Genomic DNA, 24,757 nt, shown 5'->3' on the forward strand with positions numbered 1-24,757 from the left:
ATTAACCCAATTAAAAAATGGGGCACTGAACTGAACAGAGAATTCTCAGCAGAGGAAGTTCAAATGGCCAAAAGACACTTAAGGTCATGCTCAACCTCCTTAGCAATCAGGGAAATGCAAATCAAAACAACTTTGAGATATCATCTTACACCTGTCAGAATGGCTAAAATAAAAAACTCCAATGATAGCCTTTGCTGGAGAGGCTGTGGAGGAAGGGGAACCCTCATCCATTGCTGGTGGGAATGCAATCTTGTGCAACCACTTTGGAAATCGGTGTTTCGGTTTCTCAGGAAATTCGGGATCAACTTACCCCTGGACCCAGCAATACCACTCCTGGGAATATACCCAAGAGATGCCCTATCACATGACAAGAGCATTTGTTCAACTATGTTCATAGCAGTATTATTTGTAATAGCCAGAACCTGGAAACAACCTAGATGCCCTTCAATGGAAGAATGGATGAAGAAAGTGTGGAATATCTACACATTAGAGTACTATGCTGCGGTAAAAAACAATGACTTCTCAAATTTTGCATGCAAATGGATGGAAATAGAAAACACTATCCTGAGTGAGGTATCCCAGAGCCAAAAAGATGAACATGGGATGTACTCACTCATAATTGGTTTCTAGCCATAAACAAAGGTCATGGAGTCTACACTTGGTGATCCCAAAGAAGCTAAGTAAGAAGGTGAACCAAAGGAAAAGCATATAGTTGTCCTCTTGGCTATGGGAAGTTGACAAAATTGCCGGGGAGAAAATTGAGATCTTGGTGGTGGGGTGGGATGGGGGTAAGGGGAGATGGGGAGAGAGGGGGGAGAGGGGGAGAATGGGGGGAGCTTGGGAAAGGGGGAGGATTCGGATGAAGGAAGGTTGGATGGGGGAGCACGGAAGCACGGTTCTTAGTTAAGGGAGCCACCTTAGGGTTGGCAAGAGACTTGAACCTAGAGTGGCTCCCAGATACCCAAGCCGAGGTCCCCAGTTAGTTCCTTGGGCTGCTGAGGATGGGGAACCTGAAATGACCCTATCCTAGAGCAATACTGACGAATATCTTGCATATCATCATAGAACCTTCATCTGGTGATGGATGGAGACAGAGACAGAGACCCACAGTGGAGGACTGGACTGAGCTCCCAAGGTCCCAATGAGGAGCAGAAGGAGGGAGAACATGAGCAAAGAAGTCGGGACCACGAGGGGAGCACCCACCCACTGAGACAGTGGAGCTGATCTATTGGGAGCTCACCAAGGCCAGCTGGACTGTGACTGAAAAAGCATGGGATAAAACTGGACTCTCTGAGCATGGCCAACAATGAGGGCTGATGAGAACCCAAGGACAATGGCACGGGGTTTTGAACCTACGTAATGTGCTGGCTTTGTGGGAGCCTAGCCAGTTTGGATGTTCACCTTCCTAGAAATGCACGGAGGGGGGAGGACCTAGGACTTACCACAGGGCAGGGAAATCTGACTGCTCTTGGGGCTGGAGAGGGAGGGGGAGAGGAGTGGGGGGAGGGGGAGAAGGGTGGGAGGCGGGGGAGGGAATTGGGAGGCTGGGAGGAGGAGGAAATTTGTTTTTTTTTCTCTTTTCTCAAAAAATAAAAAAATAAAAAATAAAAAAAAAGACTGAGTAGGTTATCCAAAAAGAAAAAGACATGAAGTCTTGAGGGGAACGTCTTGGAAAGTTGAAGGATGGAAACAAAAGAATAGTGATGATCTTTGTTAATTGAATACATGTGTGAAATTCTCAAGAATATAGAAAAATTAAAGGTTGAAAAGAAAAACAAATATCCCTAGTAAGTACTGCCAGACTTTCTTTTATGTGATTTTAAAAGCCTATTTTTCTTGGTTCTAAACGTCTTAGTATAGGCTTCCAGCTTCCTTACATCTAAGAGTTTATATTTAAAAAATTCCTTGGGAATTGAGGATTGTGATTACTATAATCTTTAGCTTGCACATGTAATCCCCTCTGTGTTCAGAAGGGATTATCTCACCTTCATAAGTAGAAAAAATAGACTAAATTTTGATCTATATAAACATAGTGTGGAAAGGCATTTTTTCACTGAGATGGTCCTAATGTGCTTCTATGTGCACAACGCAAGCACTTAGGAGATCTTTCGATAACTCAGTAGCTGTCTGAATACTCTCTTCATCGACATCTTCATTTCTTGGTTCCTGAATGTATAGATCACAGAATTCAGAAAGGGAGTGAAAACTGCATCAAATATGGCCAGAAATTTATCCAGGTGTATTGAGGGAAAAGGCCAGGTATAGACAAATATCAGAGGACTGAAGAATAAGACCACCACAGAGATGTGAGCTGAAAGTGTGGACAGAGCTTTAGTGGAACCACTTGACGAGTGTTTTTGTACAGTGATTATGATGACAATATAGGAAATGATTAGTATGATGAAGGAACCCACAGAGATGAATCCACTGTTTGCTGTGACCATGAATTCCAGTTTATGGGTGTCTGTGCAGGCAAGTTTGATGAACCAGGGAAGGTCACAATAGAAGCTGTCCATCACGTTTGGTCCACAGAAAGGTAAATTGACTACAAAAGCCAGTTGAACAACAGAGTGTGTAAGGCCAACTACCCAGGCAGTTACTACAAAGAAAAGACACATTTTTGGGCCCATAATGGTCAAATAATGGAGAGGTTTACATATGGCTACATATCTATCAAAAGCCATGGCTATGAGCAGCACCATCTCCACACCACCAATGACATGGATGGAGAAGATCTGAATGACACAAGCCCTAAAAGAGATGACTTTGCGCTTTCTGAACTAATCATAAATCATCTTGGGAGAAGTGACACAAGAAACACCTAAGTCAATAAAGGAGAGGTTGGCCAACAGAAAGTACATGGGAGTGTGTAAGTGAGGATCTGAAACCACGGTAAAAATGATGAGGGAGTTTCCCATCATGCTTGCTACATAAAACATGGAGGAGAATACAAAGATAAGAAGCTGAATGTCCCAGGAGTTAGTGAGTCCAAGAAATACAAACTCCAACACCACAGAGTGATTTGCTCCTTCCATAAGCATGTGTGTGTCAGTGCTACCTAGAGAAGGAAACAGGAAACTCTGTAAGTTGTATTGATAGAATATAGTAAGAAAGGTTATGGAAGTCTGTTTGTAATCTAACATTAAAATCAAATTAAAGGCAAACATATATTAAAGGCACTTAATATCAAGGAGTGAATTTTAAAATAGAAGTGAAATATTACTTCATGCTAGTTAAAAGTTTTGTAAAAAAGTCAAAAAATAGTTCAGAGTAGTTATGAATAATAGATCTATTTTTAAGTTATTGATAAGCACATAAAGTAGTACAACATTACAAAAGAAAAGAATAATCTCTCTCAAATTTTGAAAATATGATTTTATGTAGCTCAGGAGTAAAGGACTCACTTACTAAGGCATCCACAGAGAAAACTCCTAAGACTGGTGTTTGGAATTGTCTTCACTTACACATTAGCCCTACTTGAAAGTGCTGTTTCATAAACACATTCTTTACACTCATAACTATTGAAATATCCAGGATGAGAAAGACCATCCCATGTCTTTGCCTAGTGTAGTAATTAATGCTTTTCCTTGGCCTATACAAAACTAATGAACTGAGGAGAACATATTCCAAGACATTCAATCCTTATTGATGGACAAAGAATTTGGTATTGAGGTCATATAGTTCATATATACATAGTCATCAAATTCAATGTCTCTATTGAGTGGAGCTCATGTAAACCATCATCCATGTTTATTTCTTTTTTCAATCCGGAAATATTGCAAACTTACTCACACACTCAGTTGAAACATTTAATATTTGAAACTTCTTACATTGGAACATTTCTATTTTTAATTATTATTGTGGGAAATTTAAATGATTGTCTTCTTTTCAAATAAATACATACATTAAAAATGACTTTGTAGCTTCAAATTTACTGAACTCAATAAACTAAATGTTTAGCTATTGTTTTTTGATACAATATCCTTTTGTGTATTCCAGGTTGGCCTCATGGCAATCTTGCTGCCTCCTTCTACCAAGTTGTGTGCCAACATGCCCAAAATACCTTTTACAATCCTTTTCATGATTTTTTTATTTTCTTTCTCACTTTATACCACACATTAAAAATTACTACTCATCAAAATTATTTATCCTTATCCATTCTACTTACTGTTCAGAAATAAAATTAGTACAAACATTAGCTATAAATGATATAAGAAAAACTGGAAAAATAAATACAATTCCAGGTAATTTTAGGTATTATTTCATTTTGTAATTATCCATATCATATCTAAAAATTAAATTACATTGAAAAGTATGTTTTCAGCACTGGATAATTTGATGTCCATGTCAAATTATATTTTCAATTAGATGTCTAGGACACACTTCACACTAGAAGACTTCCAATAAATGTATCTCCTTTAGAGATGATCAGTGTATGCCCAGCTCCATAGAAAAGCTGATGGATAGAAAGATATAGCCTCTATGCTTTTGTATTTTATGTCAACAAATACTTGCTAATTTATCAAGTAGAAGAGAATAACATCATTCATGTATTATCTGAGAATATAATGATTAATTATAAGCTATGCTACATTAAAAAATTATAAAGCTATTGGATGTTTTTTGATGCATTTTACATTTTCCCAGGTAAAAACATGGCTCCAGCTCAAAGTAGAAGTCAATTTCTAGTGTAGCAATAAATTTTTACAACTATTTTCTTGTGCTTGTCAAATGATTTTCCTAAATGTTATCTATTTTGCTCTAGGCTCACTCAACCAATTTAAGATTCGATTCAAATTCATAGCAATTCCAACAGTGGATTCCTATCTATAAAGAAAGCACTGTTCTTTTAGCTAAACTTCGTCATTTACCTGCATAAAAGGAACACAATCTTCATGGACTCATATTTCCCTATATTCTCCAACATAAAGTATCTAGGATAGCCTAATACAAGAATATATAAAACTAATTATACATATCTCAAGTGGGCAATGACCAAGAAGTTTTAAAATGCTTGTAGTTCAGGGACTTTTCCCCTAGAGGGCCATTTGATTTGTCCAGTGTAACAAAAGGATTTCATATCACATTATACAATACTAGAAATAAAAAAGAGAAACAAAATCGGGGAGTTTTGTATCCTTGTGCTATTTTATTGTATATATTTACAAATAGTGTAGTTAGTTTTAAAAATAGGTACACAAAGGCAACCTACTGACTGGGAGAAGATCTTCACCAACCCCGCAACAGACAAAGGTCTGATCTCCAAAATATATAGAGAACTCAAGAAACTAGACTTTAAAATGCTAATTAACCCAATTAAAAAATGGGGCACTGAACTGAACAGAGAATTCTCAACAGAAGAAGTTCAAATGGTCAAAAGACACTTAAGGTCATGCTCAACTTCCTTAGCAATCAGGGAAATGCAAATCAAAACAACTTTGAGATATCATCTTACACCTGTCAGAATGGCTAAAGTCAAAAACACCAAGGATAGCCTTTGCTGGAGAGGCTGAGGAGGAAGGGGTACCCTCATCCATTGCTGGTGGGAATGCAATCTTGTGCAACCACTTTGGAAGTCAGTGTTTCGGTTTCTCAGGAAATTCGGGATCAACCTACCCCTGGACCCAGCAATACCACTCTTGGGAATATACCCAAGAGATGCTCTATCATATGACAAAAGCATTTGTTCAACTATGTTCATGGCAGTATTATTTGTAATAGCCAGAACCTGGAGACAACCTAGATGCCCTTCAATGGAAGAATGGATGAAGAAAGTGTGGAATATCTACACATTAGAGTACTACGCTGCGGTAAAAAACAATGACTTCTCAAATTTTGCATGCAAATGGATGGAAATAGAAAACACTATCCTGAGTGAGGTGTCCCAGACCCAAAAAGATGAACATGGGATGTACTCGCTCATAATTGGTTTCTAGCCATAAATAAGGGTCACAAAGTCTACAATAGGTGAACCTAAAGAAGCTAAGTAAGAAGGTGAACCCAAGGAAAAAACATATAGTTATCCTCTTGGCTATGGGAAGTAGACAAAATTGCCAGGGAGAAAATTGGGATCTTGGGGGTGGGGTGGGATGGGGGTAAGGGGAGATGGGGAGAGAAAAGGTAGAAGGGAAGGAGGGGGGGACTTGGGGAAACAGGAGGATTGGGATAAAGGAAGGGTGGATAGGGGAGCACGGAACCACAATTCTTAGTTAAGGGAGCCACTTTAGGGTGGGCAAGAGACTTGACCCTAGAGGGGCTCCCAGGTGCCCAAGCTGAGGTTCTCAGTTAGTTCCTTGGGCAGCTGAGGATAGGGAACCTGAAATTACCCTATCCTAGAGCAATAATGACAAATATCTTGCATATCATCATAGAACCTTCATCTGGTGATGGATGGAGATAGAGACAGAGACCCACACTGGAGCACTGGACTGAGCTCCCAAGGTCCCAATGAGGAGCAGAAGGAGGGAGAATATGAACAAAGAAGTCGGGACCACGAGGGGTGCACCCACCCACTGAGACAGTGGAGCTGATCTACTGGGAGCTCACCAAGGCCAGGTGGACTGTGACCGAAAAAGCATGGGATAAATCTGGACTCTCTGAACATGGCGAACAATGAGGGCTGATGAGACGCCAAGGACAATGGCAGGGGGTTTTGATCCTACTTAATGTGCTGGCTGTGTGGGAGCCTAGCCAGTTTGGATGTTCACCTTCCTAGATATGGACGGAGGGGGGAGGACCTAGGACTTACTACAGGGCAGGGAACCGGGACTGCTCTGTGGACTGGAGAGGGAGGGGGAGAGGAGTGGGTGGAGGGGGAGAAGGGTGGGAGGAGGGGGAGAAGGGTGGGAAGAGGGGGAGAAGGGTGGGAGGAGGGGGAGGGAAATGGGAGGCTGGGAGGAGGTGGAAACTTGTTTTTTGTTTTTTTTCTCCTTTTCTCAATAAAAAAATAGGTAAATATTTATGATGCCTTTTGATATAGTAAATAATTATAAATTTCTGCATAGATTTGGCTGTTCACAGCTTCATTCTAATGAATAATATTTAGAAATGAAACAACTGAAATAATAATTAATTTACAGTAAATTTTAAAATTATACTACCCAAAATATCCAATTCCTTAAAACCACTGAAATGAAAACTCAAATTGTGTATCATTAAAGAAAATCAAAAAACACTCTTCATATAAAAAGTGGACAGCAGATACCAGGAGGTGGTGGTGCACGCCTTTAATCCTAGCACTCAGGAGGCAGAGGCAGGCGGCTCTCTGTGAGTTTGAGGCGAACCTGGTCTACAGAGCAAGTTTCAGGACAGGCTCCAAAGCTACACAGAGAAACCCTGTCTAGAAATGCCCCCCCCCCCAAAAAAAAAGAAGTGAACAGCATAACAACATACACTTGGGATTCCCTTCTTGTGGAATTCCAATAAGAAAGCAGTTACTTAGCTTTGTAACAGCCAAGACGCTATTGCACAAGGGGACACATCACACATAGCAGACCAATATTGTAGTTCATAGGTTTCAGAGCTAAGTAACACTGTTGAAACCTTTATTCTCCCCGCAGTCTGCCTAGAATGATCTAGCACGATGAAAATTAACAGCAGAGAATATTCTTTCAGTTTAATTCCAGTCTGATTTCTCTATATTGTAAAAAAAAAAAAAAGTATATTGCTTGGAGAATTCTATGACCTCAGGCTAATAATAAAAAGGTATCATAACATCACCCAGCACAGCCTGTCTGGGCACTGGGTCCGAATCCCCGGGGCACCCAAGCGGGTAGGAGTCTCTTTGTTTCTATGGCCTGCCTGCACCAAGCAGGGTAGGCGCTTTGTTGCTACCTGCCCACAAGCATGGAGGCCTGATCTCTCTGCGCCAGGAGACCCAGCTTGGGGTGAGTTTCTGGCCCCGCGGCGCCAGCCTGGGAAGGGGAGTTCAGAGGTTCCTTGGCCCCCTATCCTTCTTGAGCTCTCTGCAGGGCCTCCACTCCCTGCATACCTCCTCTTTCTTCCTAGCCCACCCAGCTTCCATCCAGAACCCTCCCACTTTGCCCCACCGCCCTCTTTCTGCACATAACATCACCCAGCCCAGCCTGTCTGGGCAATGGGTCCTATTCCTAGGGGCACCCAAGCAGGCGGGAGTTCCTTTGTTTCTTTGGCCTGCCTGCACCAAGCAGGGTAGGCACTTTGTTTGCCACCTGCCCACCAGCACGGAGGCCTGATCTCTCGGCGCCAGGAGACCCAGCGTTGGGGAGACCCAGCGTTGGGGAGACCCAGCGTTGGGGAGAGACAACGTTGGAGAGAGCCAGCATTGGATAGGCAAGGAGACCTGATCCGGTAAAGAAGATCCATAAGGGAGCATTTGGAAGAAGAGATGGGTAGACGCCAAGGCAAGAATTCGCCCAACAAGCTGAAAAGCAATATGAAGCCACCAGAAACCAGCCACCTCACAACGGGAGGACATGAACACCCTAATCAAGAAGAAGTAGAAAAGATCGACTTCATGAAAGTGATTGACGCCCTTAAAGAGCATGTAAAAAATGCCCTTATAGAAATGGATGAGAAATATAAGAGAAAGTTTGAAGAATTGAATGAAACAGTGAATGATACCCTAGAAAACCAAGGAAAAACAATCAAACAGATAATGGAAACGGTGCAAGACTTGAAAACTGAAATGGAGGCAAAGAAGAAAACACAAACAGAGGGCCGGCTGGACATGGAAAATTTAAGTAAACAAACAGAGTCTACAGAAACAAGCATAACCAACAGAATACAAGAGTTAGAAGAAAGAATCTCAGTTTCTGAAGATACCATAGAGAAAAAATACACTCTGATCAAAGAAAAGAGCAAGTCCAACAAACTCTCATCACAAATCATTCAGGAAATAGGGGACACAATAAAAAGACCAAACCTAAGAATAATAGGAGTAGAAGAAGGAGAAGAAGTGCAGCTCAATGGTCCAGAAAATATATTTAATAAAATTATAGAAGAAAACTTTCCCAACCTAAAGAAAGATATACCTATGAAGGTTCAAGAAGCATACAGAACACCGAATAGGCTGGATCAAAAAAGAACATCCCATCGCCATATAATTATCAAAACACAAAGCATACAGAATAAGGAAAGAATATTAAGAGCTGCAAAGGAAAAAGGCCAAATTACTTATAAAGGTAAACCTATCAGACTTACACCTGACTCCTCCATGGAAACCATGAAAGCCAGAAGGTCCTGGATAGATGTACTTCAGAAACTAAGAGACCATGGATGCAAGCCCAGATTACTGTACCCAGCCAAGCTTTCGTTCACTATGAATGGAGAAAATAAAATTTTCCAGGATAAAAACAAATTTAAACAATACACAGCCACAAATCCAGCCTTACAGAAAGTAATAGAAGGAAAATCACTAACCAAGGAGTCCAACAATGACCACAATAACTTAGACATCTAGAGACCCTTCACCAACACAAATCAAAGAAGAGAAACACACAAACTCTACTACTAAAAAAATGACCGGAATTAACAACCACTGGTCATTAATATCACTTAATGTCAATGGACTCAACTCACCTATTAAAAGGCACAGGCTAAGAGATTGGATATGAAAACAGGATCCAACATTCTGCTGTTTACAAGAAACACACCTCAACCACAAAGACAGGCACCTACTCAGAGTAAAGGGCTGGGAAAAGGCTTATCAAGCAAATGGACCTAAGAAACAAGCAGGTGTGGCCATACTAATCTCTAACAAAGTTGACTTCAAACTTAAATCAATCAGAAGAGATGGAGAGGGACATTTTATACTCATAACAGGAACAGTTCAGCAGGATGAAGTCTCAATCCTGAACATCTATGCCCATAATATAAAAGCACCCACGTACATAGAAGAAACATTGCTAAAACTCAAGGCAGCCATCAAACCGCACACACTAATAGTAGGAGACTTCAACACTCCTCTCTCACCAATGGACAGGTCAATCAGACAGAAACCTAACAGAGAAATAAGAGAATTAATGGAGGTAATGAATCAAATGGACTTAACAGACATCAATAGAACATTCCACCCAAATAGGAAAGAATATACCTTCTTCTCTGCAGCTCATGGAACCTTCTCAAAAATCGACCACATAGTCGGTAACAAGGCAAACATCCACAGTTACAAAAAAATATTAGTAACCACCTGTGTCTTATCAGATCTCCACGGATTAAAGTTAGAAATCAACAACAATGCTACCCTCAGAAACCCTACTAATTCATGGAAACTGAACAGTCAACTACTGAACCATACCTGGATTAAGGAAGAAATTAAGAAAGAAATTAAAGTCTTCCTGGAATTCAATGAAAATAAAGAAATAACATACGTAAACTTATGGGACACTATGAAAGCAGTCCTAAGAGGAAATTTCATAGCACTAAGTGCCCACTTAAAGAAAACAGAGAAAGCTCACATTGGAGACATAACAGCCCAACTGAGAGCTCTAGAAAAAAAAAAGAAGCAGATTCACCTAGGAGGAGTAGAAGACTGGAAATAATCAAACTGAAGGCTGAAATCAACAAAATAGAAACACAGAAAACAATGCAAAGAATCAATGAAACAAAAAGCTGGTTCCTGGAGAAAATCAACAAGATTGACAATCCCCTATCCAAACTAATGAAACGGCAGAGAGAGAACATGCAAATTAATAAGATCAGAAATGAAAAGGGGGACATAACCACAGACACAGAGGACATTCAGAGAATCATTACAGCTTACTACAAAAGCCTGTATGCCACAAAACTGGAAAATGTAAAGGAAATGGACAATTTTTTAGATAAATACCATATACCAAAGTTAAACCAGGACCAGGTGAACAATCTAAATACACCTGTTAGTCGCGAAGAATTAAAAGAGGTTATCCAAAACCTCCCTACCAAAAAAAGCCCAGGACCAGATGGTTTCAATGCGGAATTCTACCAGAACTTCCAAGAAGACCTAATACCTATACTCCTTAATGTATTTCACAATATAGAAACAGAAGGGTCATTGCCAAATTCCTTTTATGAAGCTACAGTTACTCTAATACCAAAACCGCACAAAGACTCAACCAAGAAAGAAAATTATAGACCAATCTCACTCATGAACATCGATGCAAAAATCCTCAACAAAATACTGGCAAACCGAATCCAAGAACACATTAGAAAAATTATCCATTATGATCAAGTAGGCTTCATCCCAGGGATGCAGGGCTGGTTCAATATACGAAAATCTATCAATGTAATCCAGCATATAAATAAACTGAAAGAAAAAAACCATATGATCATTTCATTAGATGCTGAAAAAGCATTTGACAAATTTCAACACCCCTTTATGATAAAAGTCTTGGAGACATTAGGGATACAAGGGTCATACCTAAATATAATAAAAGCTATATACAGCAAGCCGTCAGCTAACATTAAATTAAATGGAGAGAAACTTAAAGCCATCCTACTAAACTCAGGAACACAACAAGGCTGTCCACTCTCGCCATACATCTTCAATATAGTACTTGAAGTTCTAGCAATAGGAATAAGACAACATAAGGGGATCAAGGGGATTCGAATTGGAAAGGAAGAAGTTAAACTTTCATTATTTGCAGATGATATGATAGTGTACATAAGCGACCCCCAAAACTCCACCAAAGAACTCCTACAGCTGATAAACACCTTTAATAAGGTGGCAGGATACAAGATCAACTCCAAAAAATCAGTTGCCCTCTTATCCACAAAGGATATGGAAGCAGAGAGGGAAATCAGAGAAGCTTCACATTTCACGATCGCCACAAACAGCATAAAATATCTTGTGGTAACTCTAACCAAGGAAGTGAAAGATCTATTTGACAAGAACTTTAAGGCATTGAAGAAAGAAACTGAGGAGTATACCAGAAAATGGAAGGAACTCCCTTGCTCTTGGATTGGGAGGCTCAACATAGTAAAAATGGCAATTCTACCAGGGGCATTTTATAGATTCAATGCAATCCCCATCAGGGTCCCATCAAAATTCTTCACAGATCTTGAGAGGACAATAATCAACTTTATATGGAAAAACAAAAAACCCAGGATAGCCAAAACAATCCTATACAATAAAGGATTGTCTGGAAGCATTACCATCCCTGACTTCAAACTCTATTACAGAGCTACAGTGATGAAAACAGTGCGGTACTGGCATAAAAACAGAGAAGTTGACCAATGGAATCGTATAGAAGACCCGAATTTTAACCCACAAACCTATGAACACCTCATTTTTTATAAAGGAGCTAAAAGTATACAATGGAAGAAAGAAAGCTTCTTCAACAAATGGTGCTGGCACAACTGGATGTCAACCTGTAGAAGAATGAAAATAGACCCATATCTATCACATGCACAAAACTCAAGTCCAAATGGATTAAAGACCTCACTATCAGTCAGAACACAGTGAACCTGATAGAAGAGAAAGTGGGAAGTACCCTACAGGAGATGGGCACAGGAGATCGCTTCCTATGTGTAACCCAAACAGCACAGACTTTAAGGGCAACATTGAGTAAATGGGACCTACTAAAACTGAGAAGCTTCTGTAAAGCAAAGGACACTGTCACCAAGACAAAAAGGCAACCTACTGACTGGGAGAAGATCTTCACCAACCCCGCAACAGACAAAGGTCTGATCTCCAAAATATATAGAGAACTCAGGAAACTAGACTTTAAAATGCTAATTAACCCAATTAAAAAATGGGGCACTGAACTGAACAGAGAATTCTCAGCAGAGGAAGTTCAAATGGCCAAAAGACACTTAAAGTCATGCTCAACCTCCTTAGCGATCAGGGAAATGCAAATCAAAACAACTTTGAGATATCATCTTACACCTGTCAGAATGGCTAAAATCAAAAACACCAATGATAGCTTTTGCTGGAGAGGCTGTGGAGGAAGGGGTACCCTCATCCATTGCTGGTGGGAATGCAATCTTGTGCAACCACTTTGGAAATCGGTGTTTCGGTTTCTCAGGAAATTCGGGATCAACTTACCCCTGGACCCAGCAATACCACTCCTGGGAATATACCCAAGAGATGCCCTATCATAAGACAAGAGCATTTGTTCAACTATGTTCATAGCAGTATTATTTGTAATAGCCAGAACCTGGAAACAACCTAGATGCCCTTCAATGGAAGAATGGATGAAGAAAGTGTGGAATATCTACACATTAGAGTACTATGCTGTGGTAAAAAACAATGACTTTTCGAATTTTGCATGCAAATGGATGGAAATAGAAAACACTATCCTGAGTGAGGTAACCCAGACCCAAAAAGATGAACATGGGATGTACTCACTCATAATTGGTTTCTAGCCATAAACAAGGGTCACGGAGTCTACAATTGGTGATCCCAAAGAAGCTAAGTAAGAAGGTGAACCAAAGGAAAATTATATAGTTGTCCTCTTGGCTATGGGAAGTTGACAAAATTGCCGGGGAGAAAATTGAGATCTTGGTGGTGGGGTGGGATGGGGGTAAGGGGAGATGGGGAGAGAAAGGGAGAAGGGGAGAATGGGGGGAACTTGTGGAAAAAGGATGATTGGGATAAAGGAAGGTTGGATGGGGGAGCACGGAAGCACAATTCTTAGTTAAGGGAGCCACCTCAGGGTTGGCAAGAGACTTGAACCTAGAGTGGCTCCCAGATGCCCAAGCCAAGGTCCCCAGTTAATTCCTTGGGCAGCTGAGGATAGGGAACCTGAAATGACCCTATCCTAGAGCAATACTGACCAATATCTTGCATATCATCATAGAACCTTCATCTGGTGATGGATGGAGACAGAGACAGAGACCCACACTGGAGCACTGGACTGAGCTCCCAAGGTCCCAATGAGGAGCAGAAGGAGGGAGAACATGAGCAAAGAAGTCGGGACCACGAGGGGAGCACCCACCCACTGAGACAGTGGAACTGATCTACTGGGAGCTCACCAAGGCCAGGTGGACTGTGACCGAAAAAGCATGGGATAAATCTGGACTCTCTGAGCATGGCAAACAATGAGGGCTGATGAGAACCCAAGGACAATGGCACGGGGTTTTGAACCTACGTAATGTGCTGGCTTTGTGGGAGCCTAGCCAGTTTGGATGTTCACCTTCCTAAAAATGGACCGAGGTGGGAGGACCTAGGACTTACCACAGGGCAGGGAACCGGGACTGCTCTGTGGACTGGAGAGGGAGGGGGAGAGGAGTGGGGGGAGGGGGAGAATGGTGGGAGGAGGGGGAGAAGGGTGGCAGGAGGGGGAGGGAAATGGGCGCCTGGGCTTAGGAGGAAATTTGTTTTTTTTTTCCTTTTCTCAATAAAAAAAAAAAGTTTAAAAAAAAAAGGTATCCCACACATAGCTTGCTTACTTATTGATCAGTTATCATTTATTCCTTTTTTTGGACTTTAACTATTTAAATACTGTGTATTGTATGTTCACACTGTACAGAAGCGCTTTTTTTTAAATTTTTTTTATTGCGAAAAGAAGAAAAAAAACATAAACAAAAAACAAGTTTCCACCTCCTCCCAGCCTCCCATTTCCCTTCCCCTCCTCCCACCCTTCTCCCCCTCCTCCCACCCTTCTCCCCCTCCACCCACTCCTCTCCCCCTCCCTCTCCAGTCCACAGAGCAGTCCCGGTTCCCTGCCCTGTGGTAAGTCCTAGGTCCTCCCCCCTCCGTCCATATCTAGGAAGGTGAACATCCAAACTGGCTAGGCTCCCACAAAGCCAGCACATTAAGTAGGATCAAAACCCCCTGCCATTGTCCTTGGTGTCTCATCAGCCCTCATTGTTCGCCATGTTCAGAGAGTCCGGTTTTATCCCATGCTTTTTCGGTGACAGTCAAGCTGGCCTTGGTGAGCTCCCCGTAGATCAGCTCCACTGTCTCAGTGGGTGGATGCATGCCTCGTGGTCCCGAATTCTTTGCTCATGTTCTCCCTCCTTCTGCTCCTCCTTGGGACCTTGGGAGCTCAGTCCAGTGCTCCTGTGTGGGTCTCTGTCTCTATCTCTATCCATCACCAGATGAAGATTCGATGATGACATGCAAGATATTCGTCAGTATTGCTCTAGGATAGGGTCATTTCAGGTTCCCAATCCTCAGCTGCCCAAGGAACTAACTGGGAACCTCATCTTGGGCACTAGGGAGCCCCTCTAGGGTCAAGTCTCTTGCCCACCCTAAACTGGCTCCCTTAACTAAGAATTGTGGTTCCGTGCTCCCCTATCCACCTTTCTTTTATCCCAATTCTCCTGTTTCCCAGGTCCCCCCTCCTTCCCTTCTACCTTTTCTCTCCCCATCTCCCTTTACCCCCATCCCACCCCATCCCCAAGATCCCATTTTCTCCCCGGAAATTTGGTCTACTTCCCTTAGCCAAGAGGACAACTATATGTTTTTCCTTGGGTTCACCTTCTTACTTAGCTTCTTTAGGTTCACCTCTTGTAGACTCCGTGGTCCTTATTTATGGCTAGAAACCAATTATGAGTGAGTACATCCCATGTTCATCTTTTTGGGTCTGGGACACCTCACTCAGGATAGTGTTTTCTATTTCCATCCATTTGCATGCAAAATTCGAGAAGTCATTGTTTTTTACCGCAGCGTAGTACTCTAGTGTGTATATATTCCATACTTTCTTCATCCATTCTTCCATTGAAGGGCATCTAGGTTGTTTCCAGGTTCTGGCTATTACAAATAATACTGCTATGAACATAGTTGAACAAATGCTTTTGTCATTTGATAAAGCATCTCTTGGGTATATTCCCAAGAGTGGTATTGCTGGGTCCGGGGGTAAGTTGATCCCGAATTTCCTGAGAAACCGAAACACTGACTTCCACAGTGGTTGCACAAGATTGCATTCCCACCAGCAATGGATGAGGGTACCCGTTCCTCCACAGCCTCTCCAGCAAAGGTTATCCTTGCTGTTTTTGACTTTAGCCATTCTGACAGGTGTAAGATGATATCTCAAAGTTGTTTTGATTTGCATTTCCCTGGTTGCTAAGGAAGTTGGACATGACCTTAAGTGTCTTTTGACCATTTGAACTTCTTCTGTTGAGAATTCTCTGTTCAGTTCAGTGCCCCATTTTTTAATTGGGTTAATTAGCATTTTTAAAGTCTAGTTTCTTTTTTTTTCTTTTTTTTTTAAATTTATTTATTTATTAAGGATTTCTGCCTCGTCCCCACAACCGCTTCCCATTTTCCTCCCCCTCCACCGATCAAGTCCCCCTCCCTCATCTGCTCAAAGAGCAATCAGGGTTCCCTGACCTGTGGGAAGCCCAAGGACTGCCCACCTCTATCCAGGTCTCGTAAGGTGAGCATTCAAACTGCCTAGGCTCCCACAAAGCCAGTACGTGCAGTAGGATCAAAAACCGACTGCAATTGTTCTAGAATTCTCAGTATTCCTCATTGTCCGCTATGTTCAGCTAGTCCGGATTTATCCCGTGCTTTTTCAGACCTAGGCCAGCTGGCCTTGGTGAGATCCCAATAAAACATCCCCATTGTCTTAGTGTGTGGGTGCACCCCTCGTGGTCCTGAGTTCCTGGCTCGTGCTCCGTCTCCTTCTGCTCCTGATTTGGACCTTGAGATTTCTGTCCGGTGCTCCAATGTGGGTCTCTGTCTCTGTCTCCTTTCATCGCCTGATGAAGGTTAATATTCCTGAGCATGCCTATGTGTTTGTCTTTGGATTCACCTTATTTAGCTTCTCTAGGAACATGAATTATAAGCTCAATGTCCTTTATTTATGGCTAGAAACCAAATATGAGTGAGTACATCCCATGTTCCTCTTTTTGGGTATGGCTTACCTCACTCAGGATAGTGTTTTCTATTTCCATCCATTTGTATGCAAAATTCAAGAAGTCCTTGTTTTTTACTGCTGAGTAATACTCTAATATGTATATATTCCATACTTTCTTCATCCATTCTTCCGTTGAAGGGCATCTAGGTTGTTTCCAGGTTCTGGCTATTACAAACAATGCTGCCATGAACATAGTTGAGCATATACTTCTGTTGTATGATAGGGCCTCTCTTGGGTATATTCCCAAGAGTGGTATTGCCGGATCCAGGGGTAGGTTGATCCCGAATTTCCTGAGAAACCGAAACACTGCTTTCCAGAGTGGTTGCACAAGATTGCATTCCCACCAGCAATGGGTGAGGGTACCCCTTCCTCCACAACCTCTCCAGCAAAGGCTATCATTGGTGTTTTTTATTTTAGCCATTCTGACAGGTGTAAGGTGGTATCTTAAAGTTGTCTTGATTTGCAATTCCCTGATCGCTAAGGAAGTTGAGCATGACCTTAAGTGTCTTTTGTCCATTTGAAGTTCTTCTGTTGAGAATTCTCTGTTCAGATCAGTGCCCCATTTTATAATTGGGTTGATTAGCCTTTTACGGTCTAGTTTCTTGAGTTCTTTATATATTTTGGAGATCAAACCTTTGTCAGTTGCAGGGTTGGTGAAGATCTTCTCCCAGTCAGTGGGTTGTCTTTTTGTCTTAGTGACAGTGTCCTTTGCTTTACAGAAGCTTCTCAGCCTCAGGAAGTCCCATTTATTCAATGATGTCCTTAGAGTCTGTGCTGCTGGGGTTATACATAGGAAGTGGTCTCCTGTGCCCATGTGCTGTAGAGTACTTCCCACTTTCTCTTCTATCAGGTTCAGTGTGTTCGGACTGATATTGAGGCCTTTAATCCATTTGGACTTGAGTTTTGTGCATGGTGATAGATATGGATCTATTTTCATTCTTCTACAGATTGACATCCAGTTTTGCCAGCACCATTTGTTGAAGATGCACTCTTTTTTCCATTGTATACTTTTAGCTCCTTTATCGAAGATCAGGTGTTCATAGGTTTGTGGGTTAATGTCAGGGTCTTCTATTCGATTCCATTGGTCGACTTCTCTGTTTTTATGCCAATACCAAGCTGTTTTCAATACTGTAGCTCTGTAATAGAGTTTGAAGTCAGGGATGGTAATGCCTCCAGACAATCCTTTATTGTATAAGATTGTTTTGGCTCTCCTGGGTTTTTTGTTTTTCCATATAAAGTTGATTATTGTCTTATCCAGATCTGTGAAGAATTTTGATGGGATTTTGATGGGGATTGCAATGAATCTATAGATTGCTTTTGGTAGAATTGCCATTTTTACTATGTTGATCCTCCCAATCCAAGAGCTAGGGAGGTCTTTCCATTTTCTGGTGTCTTCTTCAATTTCTTTCTTCAAAGACTTATAGTTCTTGTCAAGTAGATCTTTCACTTCCTTGGTCAGGGTTACCCCAAGGTATTTTATGCTATTTGTGGCTATCGTGAAAGGTGATGCTTCTTTGATTTCCCTCTCTGCTTCCTTATCCTTAGTGTATAGGAAGGCAACTGATTTTTTGGAGTTGATCTTGTATCCTGACACAATACTAAAGCTGTTTATCAGCTGTAGGAGTTCTTTGGTAGAATTTTTGGGGTCGCTTATGTACACTATCATATCATCTGCAAATAACGAAAGCTTATCTTCCTCCTTTCCAATACGAATCCCCTTGATCTCCTTATGTTGTCTTATTGCTATTGCTAGAATTTCAAGCACTATATTGAAGAGGTATGGAGAGAGTGGACATCCTTGTCGTGTTCCTGATTTTAGTGGGATGGCTTTGAGTTTTTCTCCGTTTAATTTAATGTTAGCTGTTGGCTTGCTGTAAATAGCTTTTATTATATTTAGGTAGGACCCTTGTATCCCTATTCTCTCCAAGACCTTTATCATAAAGGGGTGTTGAATTTTGTCAAATGCTTTTTCAGCATCTAGTGAAATGATCATATGGTTTTTTTCTTTCAGTTTATTTATATGGTGGATTACATTGATAGATTTGCGTATGTTGAACCAGCCCTGCATCTCTGGGATGAAGCCTACTTGATCATAATGGATAATTTTTCTTATGTGTTCTTGGATTCGGTTTGCCAGTATTTTATTGAAAATTTTTGCGTCGATGTTCGTGAGTGAGATCGGTCTGTAATTCTCTTTCTTGGTTGGGTCTTTTTGTGGTTTTGGTATCAGGGTAACTGTAGCTTCATAAAACGAATTTGGCAATGACTCTTCTGATTCTATATTGTGAAATACATTAAGGAGTATAGGTATTAGTTCTTCTTGGAAGTTCTGGTAGAATTCTGCATTGAAACCATCTGGTCCTGGGCTTTTTTTTGAAGGGAGATTTTTGATAACCATTTCTAATTCTTCGCGAGAAACCGGTCTATTTAGTTCATTCACCTGGTCTTGGTTTAGCTTTGGTATATGATACTTATTTAAAAAAATGTCCACTTCTTTTGTATTTTCCAGTTTTGTGGCATACAGGCTTTTGTAGTAAGATCTAATGATTCTCTGAATTTCCTCTGTGTCTGTGGTTATGTCCCCCTTTTCATTTCTGATCTTATTTATTTGCGTGTTCTCTCTCTGTCGTTTAATTAGTTTGGATAGGGGTTTGTCGATCTTGTTGATTTTCTCCAAGAACCAGCTTTTTGTTTCATTGATTCTTTGGACTGTTTTCTGGGTTTCTATTTTGTTGATTTCAGCCCTCAGTTTTATTATTTCCAGTCTTCTACTTCTCCTGGGCGCGTCTGCTTCTTTTTTTTCTAGAGCTTTCAGGTGTGTTTTTAAGTCCCCAATGTATGCATTCTCCGTTTTCTTTAAGTGGGCACTTAGTGCTATGAACTTTCCTCTTAGCACTGCTTTCATTGTGTCCCATAGGTTTGAGTATGTTGTCCCTTTATTTTCATTAAATTCAAGGAAGACTTTAATTTCTTTCTTGATTTCTTCCTTGACCCAGGTGTGGTTCAGTAGTTGACTGTTCAGTTTCTATGAGTTTGTCGGTTTTTTGGGGGCAGCGTGGTTGTTGCCTTCTAACTTTAATCCGTGATGATCGGATAAGACACAGGTGGACACTGATATTTTTTTGTATCTGTGGAGGTTTCCTTTGTTTCCGAGTATGTGGTCAATTTTTGAGAAGGTTCCATGAGCTGCAGAGAAGAAGGTATATTCTTTCCTATTTGGGTGGAATGTTCTATAGATGTCTGTTAAGTCCATTTGCTTCATTACCTCCAATAATTCTCTTAATTCTCTATTAGGTTTCTGTCTGATTGACCTGTCCCTTGGAGAGAGAGGTGTGTTGAAGCCTCCTACTACTAGTGTGTGTGGTTTGATGTCTGCCTTGAGTTCTAGTAATATTTCTTTTACATAAGTAGGTGCTTTTATATTGGGGGTGTATATATTCAGGATTGAGACGTCCTCCTGATGAATTGTTCCTGTTATGAGTATAAAGTGACCGTCTCGGTCTCTTCTGATTGATTTTAGTTTGAAGTCAGTTTTGTTAGAAATTAGTATGGCCACACCTGCTTTTTTCTTAGGACCATTTGCTTGAAACACCTTTTCCCAACCCTTTACTCTGAGTAGGTGCCTGTCTTTGTGGTTGAGATGTGTTTCTTGCAAACAGCAGAATGTTGGATCCTGTTTTCGTATCCAATCTTTTAGCCTGTGCCTTTTTATAGGTGAATTGAGCCCATTAATATTAAGTGATATTAATGACCAGTGGTTGTTTACTCCGGTTATTCTTATTGCTTTTGGTAGTCGAGATTGTGTGTCTCCCTTCTTTGAGATGTGCTCGTGAAGGGTCATTAGATGCCTGGGTTATTGTAGGCAGTGTTGGCAGTGTTGGATTCCTTGGGTTGCGATTTTCCTTCTATTACTTTCTGTAGGGCTGGATTTGTGGCTACGTATTGTTTAAATTTGTTCTTATCCTGGAATGTCTTGTTTTCTCCGTTGATAGTGAACAAAAGCTTGGCTGGGTATAGTAGTTTGGGTTTGCATCCATGGTCTCTTAGCTTCTGCAGAACCTCTATCCAGGACCTTCTGGCTTTCATAGTTTCCATCGAGAAGTCAGGTGTAAGTCTGATTGGTTTACCTTTATAAGTTACTTGCCCTTTTTCTTTTGAAGCTCTTAATATTCTTTCTTTAACCTGTATATTTTGTGTTTTGATTATTATATGGCGAGGAGATGTTTTTCTTTGATCCAGTCTGTTTGGTGTTCTGTATGCTTCTTGAATATTTAAATGAATATCTTTCTTTAAGTTGGGAAAGTTTTCTTCCATAATTTTGTTGAAAATATTTTCTGGGCCTTTGAGCTGTGACTCTTCTCCTTCTTCTATTCCTATTATTCTTAGGTTTGGTTTTTTTATTGTGTCCCATAGTTCCTGAATGTTTTGTGTTGAGAATTTGTTGGCTTTGCTGTTTTCTTTGATCTGTTCGTTTATTTTCTCTATGGTGTCCTCAGCATCTGAGAGTCTTTCTTCTAGCTCTTTTATTCTATTGATTATGCTTATTTCTGTAGACTCTGCTCGTTGGCCTAGATTTTCCATATCCAGCTGGTCCTCAGTTTGTATTTTCTTCTTTGCCTTCATTTCAGTTTTCAATTCTTGAACTGTTTCCATTACCTGTTTGATGGTTTTTTCTTGGTTTCCCAGGGTATCATGTACGTATTTACTCATTTCTTCAAACTTTTTGTTATACTTCTCATCCATTTCTATAAGGGCATTTTTTACATGTTGTTTAAGGGACTCTATTATCTTCATAAAGTCGATTTTTTCCACTTCTTCTGTGTTAGGTTGTTCAAATACTTCTGTTGTAAGATCATTGGGTTCTGATGTTTTCATGTTGTTTTTCGGATTATTGGGTGAGTTCTTGCCTTGGTGCCTGCCCATCTCCTCCTATTGATCCTATCCAATGGGTCCTTTAGAAACCGGATCAGGTTTCCCTGCTGGCCAAGGGCTCCGCTTACAAAATGCCCTCACTCTCTTTCGTGGTTCCTGCTGCAGGCCAAGAACCCTCTCACCCCTCCGAAGGATCTTCAGGACAGGACCAGGCTCCCCTTGTGCCAGTGACCTGGCCAACCAAAGGCCTACCTCTTTGATTCAATTGTAGTAGGGCGATCTGCTCTCCTTATTGCATGCCTGTCCCCGCTGCTTGGGTCTGCCGCTGGGCCGGTCCCCGAAAGCTTCTTCCTGTATGCCTTGTTGCTCTGCTGCATCTGGCGCCGACGCCACTCCACCTCTGTGCGTCTGGCGCTGCTGCCGCTCTGCCTCTGTGCGTCTGGCGCTAAAGTCTAGTTTCTTGAGTTCTCTATATATTTTGGAGATCAGACCTTTGTCTGTTGTGGGGTTGGTGAAAATCTTCTCCCAGTCAGTAGGTTGCCTTTGTGTCTTAGTGACCATGTCCTTTGCTTTACAGAAGCTTCTCAGTTTAAGTAGGTCCCATTTATTCAATGTTGCCCTTAATGTCTGTGCTTCTGAGGTTATACATAGGAAGCGATCTCCTGTGCCCATCTGTTGTCGGGTATTTCCCACTTTCTCTTCTATCAGGTTCAGTGTGTTCGGGCTGATATTGAGATCTTTAATCCATTTGGACTTGAGTTTTGTGCACGGTGAGAGATATGGGTCTATTTTCATTCTTCTACAGGTTGACATCCAGTTGTGCCAGCACCATTTGTTGAAGATGCTTTCTTTCTTCCATTGTATACTTTTAGCTCCTTTATCGAAAATGAGGTGTTCATAGGTTTGTGGGATAAAATCCGGGTCTTCTATACGATTCCATTGGTCGACTTCTCTGTTTTTATGCCAGTACCACACTGTTTTCATTACTGTAGCTCTGTAATAGAGTTTGAAGTCAGGGATGGTAATGCCTCCAGAAGATCCTTTATTGTATAGGATTGCAGAAGCGCTTTTATTTGATTAAATTCCATCTCTTTCACTACTCCAAGTTTTTCTTTGCTCTAGAAGTCACGTTTAAAAGTCAATGCCTATGTCTATATCCTGAAGTGTTTGCGCCATGTTTTCCCCTACAAGTTTAATTTGTAAAATTAATGGCATTCATTTATTTGAGTTGATTTCTTTTTATTTTATTGATTTTTATTAAGCTCTACATTTTTCTCTGCTCCCCTCCCTGCCTCTTCTCTCCCCTTCAACCATTTACCATGGTCCCCATGATCCCAATTTACTCAGGAGATCTTGTCTTTTTTTACTGCCCATGTAAATTAGATATATGTATGTCTCTCTTAGGGTCCTCATTATTGTCTAGGTTCTCTGGAATTGTGATTTGTGGGCTGGTTTCCTTTGCTTTATGTTTAAAAATCACTTATAAGTGAGTACATATGATAATTTTCTTTCTGGGTTTGGGTTACCTCACTCAATATGATGTTTTCTAGCTCTATCCATTTGCCTGCAAATTTCAAGATATCATTATTTTTCTGTGTAGTACTCCATTGTGTAAATGTACCACATTTTCCTTATCCATTCTTCAGTTGAGGGGCATTTAGGTTTTTTCCAGGTTTTGGCTATGAAAACAATGCTGCTATGAACATAGTTGAGCACATGTCCTTGTGGCACGATTGAGCATCCTTTGGTTATATACCCAAAAGTGGTATTACTGGGTCTGGAGGAAAGTTTTTTTCTAATTTTCTGACAAATCGCCACACTGACATCCAAAGGGGTTGTACCAGCTTGCATCCCTACCAACAGTGCCAGAGTGTTCCATTTACCCCACAACCTCTCCAGCATAAATTGTCATCAGTGCTTTTGATCTTGGCCATTTTTACAAGTATAAGTTTTCTTACAAATGAAAAATTGAACTACTTTAAGTCTTCTATATGGGAATATCTAGTCTTTTGAGCCCTCCTTGTTAAAGAGGCTCTTTTCCAATGTTTTTTTGCCACCACTGTTAAGAACATTTGGCTCTCTCTCTCTCTTTCTCTCTCTCTCTCTCCTCTCTCTCTCTCTCTCTCTCTCTCTCACGCACACACACACACACACACATGCACACACACAAACACACACATATGTATGTATGTATGTATGGATGGATGGATGGATGGATGGATTATTCTGCAGAACTTTAAAAGAAAAAATTTGTGCATCAGCAGTATTAATGAACTTGGATGTCACTGTGTTAAGTGAAAATTGAGACACAAGAAGACAAGGGATGACATATCTTATGTTATATAAAATCTAAAGAATTCATGCTCACACAAGCAAAGAATATGAAGACGAACAAGCAAAAATGATGTGGGGTATGGTCATGGAACAAGAAGATAATGACTGTAAAAAAAATATGAAAGCTCCATTGACATGGTGGTAACTTCTGAAGATCTGCTGCAGCATGGGGATTATGAAAGATGGAAATAGCATTCTTGAAAAGTACTGAGAGTCAATAATCAGTCTTCTGTGAGGTAATCATGTTCATTAGTTTAAGATATATGTATATAATATATGCAATATAACTTTATATATATTAAGGTAATATATTTATGTATATATACATATATATAAACAAAATATTATACACCAAAAATATACACAATATTTATTTATTAGTTGTACCTGTATGAAATAGAAAGGGAAAAAAACACCTATTATGCCCATAGAGTTTTGAAACAGAGACCACTCAGTGAAACTGGTGGCAGTTGAGTAGTGTTCTGTTCCATGTGTTATTTCTGGATTGCAATGATGGCCTTCAATATAAAAGCAACAGTTCAGGGTGAGATTTCACGTTCTATCTAAGTACTTGTCCATAAAATATGATGCGTAAGTAAGAATTGCTTCCCTGGAGTGTTCAGCACATGAGCAGAAATTTTAAACCTCTGAAGGTAGCCATTCTGTAGTAAAAACACATTTTCTTTGACTTTGAAAAAATTAATTTATTACATCATCTCGTAGGTCCACTTCTTCTTAAATAATAAACAGTGCAGTAGACAGAACATGAGTTTTCAATTCAGAAAAAC

The 24,757-nt window shown here is 40.6% G+C and overlaps 1 pseudogene; it reads right to left on the minus strand.

Moving 5' to 3' along the window:
- Positions 1-2,096: 2,096 nt before the first annotated feature.
- On the minus strand, positions 2,097-3,041 carry LOC121433861 (annotated as a pseudogene).
- Positions 3,042-24,757: the final 21,716 nt, after the last annotated feature.

The sequence above is a fragment of the Microtus oregoni genome, unplaced genomic scaffold (assembly GCF_018167655.1).
Source record: "Microtus oregoni isolate MIOR12 unplaced genomic scaffold, Mior012 000041F_ref0000270, whole genome shotgun sequence".
Classification (NCBI taxonomy): Eukaryota; Metazoa; Chordata; class Mammalia; order Rodentia; family Cricetidae; genus Microtus; species Microtus oregoni.